Source organism: Sciurus vulgaris, assembly GCF_902686455.1.
Source record: "Sciurus vulgaris genome assembly, contig: HiC_scaffold_155_arrow_ctg1, whole genome shotgun sequence".
Lineage (NCBI taxonomy): Eukaryota > Metazoa > Chordata > Mammalia > Rodentia > Sciuridae > Sciurus > Sciurus vulgaris.
Window position 1 is genome coordinate 499,748 of NW_027632898.1, and position 9,454 is coordinate 509,201.

Sequence of the window (9,454 nt, forward strand, 5' to 3'; positions counted from 1 at the left end):
TAGTTTGGAGCCTCTTCCAGGAGAGTCACCAGCTTTGTGACTGGAGGCCTTTTCCTTTTTCTTACTTCCCCTCTTCTAGGTGACAGAAGTGGCCAACTGGACCAAGAACAATAGCTATAACAATATGATGGTGATTCTGATACCCATGATGGACTCCAGACTCTATCTGTTCAACTTCCTGCCCATCCTGGTGCTGCTGGTCTTCATAGTAAACTCCACATTCTATCGTTCTTCTCCCTGTTGGCCAACATCAGCATGCTGGTCAGCCTGGTCATGATCTACTAGTTCAGTGTTCAGGTGTGAGCCCAGGCCCTCGTCCATCCTCTTAGAGGCGTGAACAACACCAGGAAACAGAATCAAAATCATTGCATAATACTTATATGTGGTATATTTGGAAGTTTTAAACTTCAACAGTGTTGACATTCTGGGCCAGATAAATTTTCATTGTAGGATTTTGCTGTGCTTTGTAGTATATTTAGCTGCACCATGAAAGTGCTTAAAACTTTTAATCCCCCAGCTGTGACAACCAAAAGTATCTCTATGTGCTTCCAAACATCCTTGGGGATAAAATTGCCCACATCAAATCACAGGTTTGGGCTTTTTGCAATTAGTTTGTAAATGCTTATTATACACCATTGGAAAATAGCACAAACATACTAAGACCAAAATAAAAATTCATTTTTCTAATCTCTACTTAGACAAAGTAATTCCTTACCAACCCACTTAGTCATCAAAATTGTAAATTCACACTGTTCATGCCATTTGCTTACTAACGTTTGCAGATCTGGGGGGCAGTTTAAAGACATGGAAACATATTTGGGAAGAAAATCAAGAGTGAAAAACAGCTTTACACATCATGGCACCTTGTGAAAGGTTCAAAAAAAGGAAAAGTGGGTGAATAAAAACAACTTAAGATATGTAAATTTAATTTCCTAGATAACCCACATCTCTTCTTCTTGAATAAAATGTAGACAACATAAACACCTCCTCAGAACCACACCCCACCTGAGTCTACCCTCAGGGATGCCCTCTGTGTGAGTACTCGATCTCATTCCTGTGAATGTGTTTACACACTACGTTAAGTGTGTAGGAAATACATAAGATTTGCTTTGTTTTATATTTGTAAAATAATTTTTCAAAACTTATTGGTATTGTTCATCTAGCTAGTTGTTGTCTCCCTTGACATGCTTTAGAGAGCTCTCCAGGCTGATTCAGCTGCCTCTCCTTCATTCTTTCTCACTGCTGCCTAGTACCACAGAGAACAGATGGGCCACCATTTACTTAATGAGTCCCCCATAGTTGAACCATTGGGTTATTTATATGTTGTAGTCTCAATTCAGTATTAACACAGTGAATATTCACTTTTTGAGGTCATGAGGAATGATTCTGTAACATGTTTATTTAGAGTTGGAATTAATGAGGAACATGGATTATTTTTTCTTGTGGTTCTAGGGATTAAATTCAGGGGTGCCCTATCACTGAGCTATATCCTGAGCACTTCTTATATTTTATTTTGAGACAGGCCCTTGTTACACTGCCCAGGCTGCTCTTGAACTTGCAGTTCTCCTGCCTCATAACCCCAAATTGCTGTGATTACAGATGACATTGCACAAGAAACTTTCATTATTGAGTTTTTATATTGCCAAGCTGCTTCTTCCCAACATTGCTGAGTGATTTCTTGTGGACTCCCTCCATACTTCCGTGGCATACGAGCATTGCCTCATTTCCACACAGTGATTTACCTTCTGATATGCTTCCTAGGATAACAGTTGGCCCTGAAATGCAGTACTTGATGACATGATGGATTTAGTTTAACTTTGTGATCAGTGAGCATGTACTTATTGTTTCTTATTGCACATAAATCATGTGGCAGATATTGATTCCTCTGCAGAAATATTTTTCTTGAAATCACAAAGAGCACTCATCCTATTATTTTTATTTTGAGTGTGTGGTTGGCCATTTCCACAGTCAAACAAAGGTACATAATTTTACGTAGTAATAACTTCACATGGTAATTTTGTCTCTCAAGTGTGTACACAGGAGATTCCCATGAACACCAAAAGGTGAGTGAGGTCACCTCCTGTACATATGCATGTACATCACATTGAAATTGAAACCACTGCAGGGAGTCACACATGGTGGTTTACATGAACAGAGGGCCAGATGAGATTTCGGATCCCTGTAACATTTCTATTCCTGCTGAGTGCTGTGTCCACACTGAGCAATGTGTACAATATAGTCTGAACTTTGAGCCCTGACAAGTTCCTGAGAACTGTTCTGTGTCTGGGTTTCTTCATGTTTCCCTCATTTGTGGAAACTGCTCTCATCTCCATTAAAAGGGAAAGCAATAATAGAAAATTCATCACATCATTTGTTTCCCCACCTGCCTTCAGAAGAAGTCTAAGGAAAGAAATGCCATTTTTTTTTTTAAGAAAAAGAAATCTGGATCAATGCTATGCCTAGGACAGACACATAGTTCCTTCATGTGGGTGATCTGGATCCAAAGCCACATAGACTACACCTGGATCATCTGAACCTTCTCTTGATTCTCAGACAACCTGGCTCTCAGTAAGATTTCAGGAACTTAAGAGAAACACACACCTTTAATCTTCTCTAACATCTTTAGTTATTTCTCTTCATCTTTTTCTCCCCTTAATTTCCTCTTCTCTGCCCCTAACTGGAAATGAACACATCTCCCTTTCAGGAAGGCAGTTCCTGGTCATCTTAGGCCCAGAGGGCATGATAACACTTACCCCTCAACTTCTTAGCAGGCCGAAGGATGAGTATGCTTTCAGATATTTTTGCCTTCTCTTCATGGTGCAATTCTTTGGAGGATTACTCAGATCATGTAACCTTCTCTCTGAAGCTCAATTCCCAAAGATTCCGTAGATGAGTGCTAGGAATTAAGTCTTTACATTCAAACACAACAGTAAAATGAAAAGTAGCTGTCTGTTCACCAGGGTAGCATTGCAGGGCTCAGGACAGCATCAGGGCTGCTATGAGACCAGCAATCACCAAGGCCTCAGCAGTGCATGATGACCTATTGATGACATCAGCACAGTCCAGGCAGTGTTCAGAGTACTTCAGGTTTGCTAAAACCCATCACCTAAGGTGGTAACTTTTATACAGTGGAAATTCTGTCATGAACTTGAGATTTCATATATTGCACTTGACATCAAAATTAGAGAGATGATATGGATTATGCAAAGGAAATTCTTCTGTGTGTCTAGGGACACTGCATTCCTCAGTCTCATCATTGGTGAGAATATGGCAGTACCAGAGAGGGTCAGACTCAGAACCATGCTTATCTCATAGAAAAAGTAAGTCTTTAGTCCATTAGTACTTTTACATTATGTAAACAAGAATATCTTCTTTCAAAAGATTTTCAACATAGTTCTTGAAACTAATGCCAAGGCAATTAGTTAAAAGGACAAATTAAAGGGATACTAATAAGAGAAACATAGGTCAATGTATCTCTACTTGTCAATGACATCACTCTATATTTAGAATACTCAAAAAGCTTCACCAGAAAACTTTTAGAACTCATAAAGAAATTCAGTAATGTAGTGGTTATAAAATTAAAACCTATAAACCAATTTTGTTCCTATGCACCAATGCGAATTTTCTCATCTGAAAGAGAAACCAGGGAGACTATCCCATTCCCAATAGTCTCAAAAAATATTTCAGAATCAATCTAACAAAGAGGTAGAAGGCCTGTATGACAAAAACTATGGAACTGTTTGAAAAAAATTGAAGCAGGCCTTAGAAGATAGAAAGATCTTCCACATACTTGGCTAGACAGAATTAATATTGTCAAAATGGCCATACTACCAAAAAAGTTGTGCAGATTTAATGCAATTCCTATTAAATTCCAGTGATGTTATTCATAGAAATAGAAAAAGCAGTCATGAAATTCATTGGAAAAATAAGAGCCCCAGAATTGCCAAAGCAATCCTTAGCAAAAAGTGATAATACTAGATATTAAATTATACACAGAGATATAGAAACAAAAACAGCATTGTACTGACCACAATACAGATATGGAGACCAATGATACAGAATCCAAGACACAGAGACAAACTCACATTAATCCAGTTATCTCATACAAGAAAAGGGTACCATATATGTATATTGGAGGAAAGATGGCCTCTTCAAATAATGGTGCTGGGAAAATTGGAAATACACATGTAGCAAAATGAAATTGAACTCCTATCTCTCACCCTGCACAAAACTCAAAGTGAGTCAAGGATGTGGGCATTAGAACAGAGAGCTTATGACTACTAGAAGAAAATGTAGGACTATCTTTTCATCTTTTCCAGCTTTGGAAAGAAAAAGAATTAATAAATGGAATCACCCTAAAAATCTTCACAGCAAAGGAGACAATCAGGAATGTGAAGAGAAAACCCACAGAAAGGGAGAATATCTTTGCCAACTGCACCTCAGATAGAGCTTTAATCTCAAGGATAAATAATGAACTCAAAAAATTTTACAACAATAAATCAAATAACCCATACAGTAAATGGGCAATATAATTGATCATATTTATCAAGAAGAAGATATGCAAATGGTCAAAAAATATAAGAAAAATTGTTCAACTTCTCTAGAAATTAAAGAAATACAAATTAAAACTATACTGAGAATCCATCAAACTGCTTCACAGCAAACTTGGAATGGAATCACATTTTAACCCACCTAACTGACACCTTGGTCTATACACAAAGGACTTAAAATCAGAATACCACAGGGATACAGCCACATCAATATTTATAGCAGTTCAATTCACAAGAGTCAAACTATGGAATCAACCTAAGTACCCTTCAACAGATGAATGGATAAAGAAAATGTGGCATATACACACAATGGAATATTTCTCAGCCATCAAAATTAAATCATGGCATTTACTGGTAAATGGATGGAGTTGGAGAATATAATGCTAATCAAAATAAGCCAACCCCCCCCCAAAAAAGGTTGAATGTTTTCACTGATATGGATGCTAATTCACAACGGTAGGGGAAGAGGAGGGAGCTAGCTCATCTAAGTTTCTACATAATGTTAACAGTACAAAAGAGATAAATCCTGTACTTTTCCTATGAGACAAGCATGGTTCTGAGCCTAAGCCTCTCTGGTTTTGCCATATTCTCACAACTGAGGAGACTGAGGAATGCAGTGTCCCTAGACACACAGAAGAACTTCCTTTGTATAATCTATTTCATCTCTCTAATACTGATGTCAAGTGCAATGTATGAAGTTTCAATGATAAAATTTGCACTGTATAAAAATTACCACCTGGGCGGGGCCACCCACGAGCAGCGCCACGCGCAGTGCGTGCAGCTGCGGAGCACGCGGCTCCACGAGCCCTAGGCATCACATGAGCAGCTGCGCAGGGACCAACCGCAGCCCGAGACCCGCAGCCCTGCAGCCCCGCGCCCCTGCCCGACCCTAACCATGTCTGTCTGTTGTTGCTTCTTTTTCAGGGATTATGGCAGTTCCAGGAGGAAATCAGGTGCTGACACCAACGCTGAGCCCATGATCCTGGAAGAGTATGTGGTGGTGTCCAACTATAAGAAGCAGGAGAACTCAGAGCTGAGCCTCCAGGCTGGGGAGGTGGTGGATGTCATCGAGAAGAACGAGAGCGGATGGTGGTTTGTGAGTACCTCTGAGGAGCAGGGCTGGGTCCCTGCCATCTACCTGGAGGCCCAGAATGGCACTCGAGATGACTCAGACATCAACACCTCCAAGACCGGGGAAGTGTCCAAGAGACGCAAGGCCCATCTGCAGCACCTGGATCGCCGGTGGACCCTGGGCGGGATGGTCAACAGGCAGCACAGCCGAGAGGAGAAGTATGTCACTGTTCAGCCTTATACCAGCCAAAATAAGGACGAGATTGACTTTAAGAAAGGTGTCACCGTGGAGGTGATCCGGAAGAATTTGGAGGGCTGGTGGTACATCAGATACCTGGGCAAAGATGGCTGGGCACCGGCATCCTACCTAAAGAAGGCCAAGGATGACCTGCCAACCAGGAAAAAGAATCTGGCGGCCCCAGTGGAGATCACTGGGAACATCATGGAGATCAGCAACCTGCTAAACAAGAAGACATCTGGGGACAAGGAGACTCCACCAGCTGAAAGCGAAGGCTCTGAGGCCCCCATTGCCAAAAAGGAGATCAGCCTGCCAATCCTGTGCAATGCTTCCAATGGCAGTGCCCTGGGCTTCCCCGAGAGAACCGTCTCCAAACTGGCCCAGGGCTCTCCAGCTGTGGCCAGGATCGCCCTTCAGAGGGCCCAGATCAGCTCCCCAAACCTAAGGACAAGACCTCCACCATGCCGAGAACCCAGCTTGAGAGTGTCCTGAGTGTTGTTCGGGGCTTGCCTGACCATCTGGCACTGTCAGGATGAGCAGCGAAGACTTCTCCCCTTCTCCACTGCCCCTGTGCACTCCCGCCTCAGCCTCCTAGAGATGGTGGGCTCCCGTGCGCTGCCTCTCTGCCAGGGGTTCCAGCTGCTGAAGCCACCAGAGCCCCCTTCCGTCGAGGTGGAGTACTACACCATTGCTGAGTTCCAGTCGTGCATCTCCGACGGGATCAGCTTCCGAGGTGGACAGAAAGCAGAGGTCATTGACAAGAACTCGGGCGGCTGGTGGTACGTGCAGATCGGTGAGAAGGAGGGCTGGGCCCCTGCGTCATACATTGATAAGCGCAAGAAGCCCAACCTGAGCCACCGCACCAGCACACTGACGCGGCCCAAGGTCCCACCTCCAGCACCCCCCAGCAAGCCCAAGGAGACTGAGGAGGGTCCTGTGGGTGCCAGCGAGAGTCAGGACTCCCCGGTGAAGCTCAAGTACGAGGAAACTTGAGTATGACATCCCCTGCCTTTGGCTTTGACTCCGAGCCAGAGTTGAGCGAGGAGCCCTCAGAGGACAGAGGCTTGGGAGACCGAAAGCCTGCCCAGCCCCGGAGGCCCTCGCCCGCCTCCTCCCTGCAGCGGGCCCGCTGCAAAGTGGGTGAGTCTTCAGAAGACGTGGCCCTGGAAGAGGAGAACATCTATGAGAATGAGGGCTTCCGGCCTTATGCAGAGGACACCCTGTCGGCCAGAGGCTCCTCTGGGGACAGTGACTCCCCAGGGGGCTACTCACTGTCCCTTGCCAGGAAGAACTCCCCCAAGTCAGGCTCCCTCAAGTCAGCCTCGCTCCTAAAGCTCAAGGCAGAGAATGCCCAGGCAGAACTGGGGAAGAACTGCTCTTCGGCCTCCTTTTCTTCCTCCATCACCATCAACACCACCTGCTCCTCCTCTTCCTCTTCTTCTTCCTCCTCCCTGTCAAAGAACAGCGGTGACCTGAAACCCCGCTCTGCCTCGGCCGCAGGCATCCGTGGCACTCCCAAGGTCGGGGCCAAGAAGGACGCTGATGTGAGGGCTGGGCTGAATTCCTGTGCGCCGGCCAAGCCATCTGTCCAGCCTAAGCCCTTCCTGAACCGAGCAGAATCACAGAGTCAAGAGAAAATGGACATCAGCACTTTACGACGCCAAGTGAGACCCACCGGCCAGCTCCGGGGGGGCCTCAAGGGCTCTAGGATTGAGGATTCAGAGCTGCCCCCGCACACAGCCTCCGAGGGGCCTCATGAGGGGGCCAGGAGAGGCTCAGCCGACATCATCACCCTCCCGGCCACCACTCTCCCATGCCCCCCCAAGAAGGAGTGGGAAGGGCCGGCCACCTCCTACGTGACATGTAGCACCTACCAGAAGGTCCAGGACTCGGAGATCAGTTTCCCTGCAGGTGTGGAAGTGCAGGTGCTGGAGAAAGCAGGAGAGTGGCTGGTGGTATGTGAGGTTTGGTGAGCTGGAGTGCTGGGCCCCTTCCCACTATCTGGTGCCCGATGAGAACCAGCAGCGCCAATACCCCTGGCAAGGAGCAGGATTGCACTCAAGAGCAGGCAGAACGAGGGCAAGTCAGACAGCCTGGAGAAGATTGAGAAGCGGGTGCAGGCACTCAACACCGTCAACCAGAGCAAGAGGGTCACGCCGCCCATCCCCTCCAAGCCCCCGGGGGCTTTGGCAAGACGTCAGGCGCTTGCAGCGGTGAAGACGAGAAACGGCGTGCGGCAGGTGGCGGTCAGGCCCCAGTCAGTGTTTGTGTCCCCACCACCCAAAGACAACAACCTGTCCTGCACCCTGCGGAGGAACGAGTCGCTCACGGCCACCGACGGCCTGCGAGGCTGTCCGCCGGAACTCCTCCTTCAGCACCAGCGCGATCAATGGCTGTGGAAGCCAAGGGCTGCCTGGCGGAGCGGGCTGCCAGCCAGGGCTCAGACTCGCCCCTGCTGTCCACCCAGCGCAATGGCATCCCTGTGTCCCCCGTGTGCCCCAAGCCCATCGAGAGGTCCCAGTTCATCCACAATAACCTCAAAGACGTGTACATCTCTATTGCAGACTACGAGGGGGACGAAGGAGACCGCGGGCTTCCAGGAGGGGGTGTCCATGGAAGGTACTGGAGAGGAACCCCAATGGCTGGTGGTACTGCCAGATCCTGGATGAGGTGAAGCCCTTCAAAGGCTGGGTGCCCTCCAACTACCTTGAGAAAAAGAACTAACCGAGGCTGTAGGGTCCCTCCAGCCTCAGTGTGCCACTGTAGCCGCCACTGGATGAGCAGTGACATGCAGACTAAATGGGAAGGACAAAATGGGAGGGGTGGGGGAGGACAACATTAAACCCTGCAGGTGTGTGACCTTGAAGATGCCCTGCCTCCCAGCTGTCGCCTGGAAGGGAGGATCCATTGAGTAGGGAAGGCAATGGCCTGGAACCCAGAGATGAGAAAGCTGGGACCTGTCATGTGCACCTTGGTGACTTCGCTGATGGACTACATATCATTTGGGATAGGCCATGTGGGAAACCCCCAATTGTGCCTTTGCTGCAGATCTGGAAAAGATTGTGGTCATCGGGGGCCTCCAGCATCCTGCCCATTTGACTTCTTTTGGTGGCTACCATCTTGCCACCAGAGGTAGCCCTTGTATTGTCCTTGTCTGTGTTTGTGGATTGTGCTGTTCCCTGGGGATTGCCACCGCCCCACCATGGCTGGGTGCCTATGAAGATCCATGGCCCTGGAGCTTGGAATTGCCTCCCCTGAGCTCATACCTCTCCCTGGGCCAGGGCACTTTCAGGTGCCAGTAAGAACCACCTTATCTGTCATTGCCCTGGCCTTGAGAAGAGAGCCCGCCCTCCCTGGGGCTGCCCTGGAGGACACCATGCCAGAGTTTAGAGAGGGTGGGGGAAGCCATCGGGCTCCCCACTGTCAGCACAGACGACTTGGGGTACTTCTGGGCAAGCGGTTCCTTTGAATGTTTCAGGATAGGTTTGTTGATTTGGGGTTTATATGTCAGGCCTTCGATTTGGGTCTTATTTTAGGGGTTGTTTGGGCGCCCTTGGGGGTCAGCCTCACATGGGAAAAGAAGGAGTAGAGGGTG

The 9,454-nt window shown here is 47.2% G+C and overlaps 1 pseudogene across 1 annotated transcript; it reads left to right on the forward strand.

The window, feature by feature from the left end:
• The first annotated feature begins 5,445 nt into the window (after nucleotides 1–5,445).
• LOC306652254 (SH3 and PX domain-containing protein 2A-like) lies at nucleotides 5,446–9,075 on the forward strand (annotated as a pseudogene). Its single transcript has 2 exons — nucleotides 5,446–6,339; nucleotides 6,490–9,075. The product of its transcript is annotated as an SH3 and PX domain-containing protein 2A-like (transcript).
• The last annotated feature ends 379 nt before the right edge of the window (nucleotides 9,076–9,454 follow it).